Below are 5875 nucleotides of genomic sequence, written 5' to 3'. Positions count from 1 at the left end.
AATATTTTTGGAAGTAGTTTTTAGTTTCTTTTTAGTTTTAGCTATTTTAGGGGAATATCTGTGTGTGCAGGTGACTATTACTGTGCATAATTATTAGGCAACTTAACAAAAAACAAATATATACCCATTTCAATTATTTATTTTTACCAGTGAAACCAATATAACATCTCAACATTCACAAATATACATTTCTGACATTCAAAAGCAAAACAAAAACAAATCAGTGACCAATATAGCCACCTTTCTCTGCAAGGACACTCAGAAGCTGCCATCCATGGATTCTGTCAGTGTTTTGATCTGTTCACCATCAACATTGCGTGCAGCAGCAACCACAGCCTCCCAGACACTGTTCAGAGAGGTGGACTGTTTTCCCTCCTTGTAAATCTCACATTTGATGATGGACCACAGGTTCTCAATGGGGTTCAGATCAGGTGAACAAGGAGGCCATGTCATTAGATTTTCTTCTTTTATACCCTTTCTTGCCAGCCACGTTGTGGAGTACTTGGACGCGTGTGATGGAGCATTGTCCTGCATGAAAATCATGTTTTTCTTACCTTGCAGACTTCTTCCTGTACCACTGCTTGAAGAAGGTGTCTTCCAGAAACTGGCAGTAGGACTGGGAGTTGAGCTTGACTCCATCCTCAACCCGAACAGGCCCCACAAGCTCATCTTTGATGATACCAGCCCAAACCAGTACTCCACCTCCACCTTGCTGGCGTCTGAGTCGGACTGGAGCTCTCTGCCCTTTACCAATCCAGCCATCTGGCCCATCAAGACTCACTCTCATTTCATCAGTCCATAAAACCTTAGAAAAATCAGTCTTGAGATATTTCTTGGCCCAGTCTTGACGTTTCAGCTTGTGTGTCTTGTTCAGTGGTGGTCGTCTTTCAGCCTTTCTTACCTTGGCCATGTCTCTGAGTATTGCACACCTTGGGCTTTTGGGCACTCCAGTGATGTTGCAGCTCTGAAATATGGCCAAACTGGTGGCAAGTGGCATCTTGGCAGCTGCACGCTTGACTTTTCTCAGTTCATGGGCAGTTATTTTGCGCCTTGGTTTTTCCACACGCTTCTTGCGACCCTGTTGACTATTTTGAATGAAACGCTTGATTGTTCGATGATCACGCTTCAGAAGCTTTGCAATTGTAAGAGTGCTGCATCCCTCTGCAAGATATCTCACTATTTCTGACTTTTCTGAGCCTGTCAAGTCCTTCTTTTGACCCATTTTGCCAAAGGAAAGGAAGTTGCCTAATAATTATGCACACCTGATATAGGGTGTTGATGTCATTAGACCACACCCCTTCTCATTACAGAGATGCACATCACCTAATATGCTTAATTGGTAGTAGGCTTTCGAGCCTATACAGCTTGGAGTAAGACAACATGCAGAAAGAGGATGATGTGGTCAAAATACTCATTTGCCTAATAATTCTGCACGTAGTGTATACAGGAGATACCCAGGTTATACCAGCTGTACATATAAAATTATATACAGGAGATACCCAGGTTATACCAGCTGTACATATATAGTTATATACAGGAGATACCCAGGTTATACCAGCTGTACATATATAATTATATACAGGAGATACCCAGGTTATACCAGCTGTACATATATAATTATATACAGGAGATACCCAGGTTATACCAGCTGTACATATATAATGATATACAGGAGATACCCAGGTTTTACCAGCTGTACATATATAATTATATACAGGAGATACCCAGGTTATACCAGCTGTACATATATAATGATATACAGCAGATGCCCAGGTTATACCAGCTGTACATATATAATTATATACAGCAGATGCCCAGGTTATACCAGCTGTACATATATAATTATATACTGGAGATGCCCAGGTTATACCAGCTGTACATATATAATTATATACTGGAGATGCCCAGGTTATACCAGCTGTACATATATAATTATATACAGTAGATACCCAGGTTATACTAGCTGTACATATATAATTATATACAGTAGATACCCAGGTAATACCAGCTGTACATATATAATTATATACAGTAGATACCCAGGTAATACCAGCTGTACATATATAATTATATACAGGAGATGCCCAGGTTATACCAGCTGTACATATATAATTATATACAGGAGATGCCCAGGTTATACCAGCTGTACATATATAATTATATACAGGAGATACCCAGGTTATACCAGCTGTACATATATAATTATATACAGGAGATACCCAGGTTATACCAGCTGTACATATATAATTACATACAGGAGATGCCCAGGTTATACCAGCTGTACATATATAATTATATACAGGAGATGCTCAGGTTATACCAGCCGTACATATATAATTATATACAGCAGATGCCCATGTTATACCTGCTGTACATGTATAATTATATACAGGAGATGCCCAGGTTATACCAGCTGTACATATATAATTACATGCATGAGATACCCAGGTTATACCAGCTGTACATATATAATTATATACAGCAGATGCCCAGGTTATACCAGCTGTACATGTATAATTATATACAGCAGATGCCCAGGTTATACCAGCTGTACATATATAATTATATACAGGAGATGCCCAGGTTATACCAGCTGTAACTATATAATTATATACAGGAGATGCCCAGGTTATACCAGCTGTACATATATAATTATATACAGGAGATGCCCAGGTTATAGCAGCCGTACATATATAATTATATACAGCAGATGCCCAGGTTATACCAGCTGTACATGTATAATTATATACAGGAGATGCCCAGGTTATACCAGCTGTACATATATAATTACATGCAGGAGATGCCCGGGTTATACCAGCTGTACATATATAATTACATGCAGGAGATGCCCGGGTTATACCAGCTGTACATATATAATTACATGCAGGAGGTGCCCAGGTTATACCAGCTGTACATATATAATTACATGCAGGAGATGCCCGGGTTATACCAGCTGTACATATATAATTACATGCAGGAGATGCCCGGGTTATACCAGCTGTACATATATAATTACATGCAGGAGGTGCCCAGGTCATACCAGCTGTACATATATAATTACATACAGGAGATGCCCAGGTTATACCAGCTGTACATATATAATTATATACAGGAGATGCCCGGGTTATACCAGCTGTACATATATAATGATATACTGGAGATGCCCGGGTTATACCAGCTGTACATATATAATTACATGCAGGAGATGCCCGGGTTATACCAGCTGTACATATATAATTATATACAGGAGATGCCCGGGTTATACCAGCTGTACATATATAATTATATACAGGAGATGCCCAGGTTATACCAGCTGTACATATATAATTACATGCAGGAGATGCCCGGGTTATACCAGCTGTACATATATAATTATATACAGGAGATGCCCAGGTAATACCAGCTGTACATATATAATTATATACAGGAGATGCCCAGGTTATACCAGCCGTACATATATAATTATATACAGGAGATGCCCAGGTTATACCAGCTGTACACATATAATTATATACAGGTGATACCCAGGTTATACCAGCTGTACATATATAATTATATACAGGAGATGCCCAGGTTATACCAGCTGTACATATATAATTACATACAGGAGATGCCCAGGTTATACCAGCTGTACATATATAATTACATACAGGAGATGCCCAGGTTATACCAGCTGTACATATATAATTACATGCAGGAGATGCCCAGGTTATACCAGCTGTACATATATAATTACATACAGGAGATGCCCAGGTTATACCAGCTGTACATATATAATTACATGCAGGAGATGCCCAGGTTATACCAGCTGTACATATATAATTATATACAGGAGATGCCCGGGTTATACCAGCATGCCCCCTTCTACCACTTGCAGATGTATATGGTATCCTGTGGGGGATACTATTTCTGGACAGTTTGTACATTATTTTGATGGGTGTAGTTATTCGCAGTCTGTAGTTCCTGGATCTTGAGACGTATATTTAGGGTGGCTCTTGAGGTTCCAGCCCTTGGGGCCCCTCTGGGGGGTTCTCTGTGTCACCTGTTAACCCTTTCCCTGCCGCCCGCTGACCCCCCTCTTGCTGTAGTTCTTTGTATTCTGTTTATTTGTGGTGACGATGTCTTCAGGTCAAGCAGATAATCTCCGCAGTGTGACTCTCATCCTCCTGCTCACAATGGCCCCATTCATGGCGGGGTCTGGTGTCACAGATGAGGTCAGCAGGGCTCTAATGATATAACTGGAGATGTCTGCCATCACACGGGCGTCCTCTCCGTGCTGAGTCCCTTCATCAGGTCTCTGCAGTGTTGGATGTCGCTCTTTGAACTTTTTTCTACAACCACACCATTTTTTTTATTGCTTCGTGACCAGAATCGGGGTCCATACTAGTTCAGATTCGGGGCCCATTCCTCAGTGTCACTGCCGGGCTCTGGGGCCACATGTAAGCACTTCATACAGGGCTGCACTGGTCACTGTGTATGGCGTCTACTCTGCACTTTTGTGGGCCCTCGTGGGATTACCAGCAGTGGGACTCATCTCCAGCCACCAGTGGCCAACTCAGCCTCAGTCCACATCCTTGTTACTAACATGCGCCGTGGTGGCAACTTTCCACCGGTCACCTGTGCTTGATGTTTGCAGTACAAGACTCCGCGCACTCCGCTACTAGCGCCAACCTCTGCCTCAACCTTCCCACCAGTTTTGTGTCATTTGGTCCTCAATATTGTCCTGCTTCATTATCATGAGAATTTATTGATGGTGTGTAAGGAGCATGGCCGCTCCAGGAGGGTAGTCCTTGGGTAGGGTCATTATATAGCCGACATTCTTCCAACCAAACCTATGGTTACATTCAGGAGGACTCCTACATTGAAAAGCACCCTGACTCTTAGTAGGTGATGTCTGCACGGAACCAAACCCTTGTTTGCCGCTCCTGTTAACTCTGCGTTTCCTATCATTATTGGATGTTTAACCTGATAAATCATTCCATATCGGGAAGGGGTGCAGACCCAGAATACACCCTGTGGAAGCTGGGTGAGTTCAGGAGGGCTGGCTGGTGTGATGACACTTGGGGTGAGGATAAATCATCCGAATGATCGTTTCAGCACTGGGCTGGTGCTGTCCTCAGGACGTAACTCAATTACTACAAACATTAGGATATTATATAACTGTACATAATTAAACAGGAAGAGGAAATGAGGTCATCAGTGGAGGTGACAGGTCAAACATCACAAAAAACAAGTGTGCAGAAACCCAACTCTCCAGCCTTGTGAGGAATTAGCGTTCACCACTGGGCCATTGACCATCAGCGCTCACCACTGGGCCACTATCCATCAGCGCTCACCACTGGACCACTATCCATCAGCGCTCACCACTGGGCCACTAATCATCAGCACTCACCACTGGGCCACTAGCCATCAGCGCTTACCACTGGGCCACTAATCATCAGTGCTCACCACTGGACCACTAGCCATCAGCGCTTATCACTGGGCCACTAATCATCAGTGCTCACCACTGGGCCACTAACCATCAGCCCTCACCACTGGGCCACTAACCATCAGCACTCACCACTGGGCCACTAACCATCAATGCTCACCTGTCACAACCAGACAGCTGAGAAGCTCTGACAGAAGCCTTTCAGAACCTATTCCTTGAGTTCTCTTTGTTGTGCTGTTCAGTTCCTCATCTCATTAGCCTCTCTCAGCTGTCATGTAGTTGGACTGATTGCATCCCTTTAAATTCCGCCCCATAATGCATTACTGGGCGGCTTATACTACTTCCTGGAGTGTGTGTGCATGCTGATCCTGTTTCCCCGTCTGCTACTAAAGTGAAGTGCTGTACTTTTTTCTGTTATTTTCTGTTTGCTGGATCCCAGGTGACCCT

The sequence above is a fragment of the Bufo gargarizans genome, chromosome 2 (genome assembly GCF_014858855.1).
Source record: "Bufo gargarizans isolate SCDJY-AF-19 chromosome 2, ASM1485885v1, whole genome shotgun sequence".
Taxonomy (NCBI): Eukaryota; Metazoa; Chordata; class Amphibia; order Anura; family Bufonidae; genus Bufo; species Bufo gargarizans.
Note: the sequence above shows the minus strand (reverse complement) of the source record.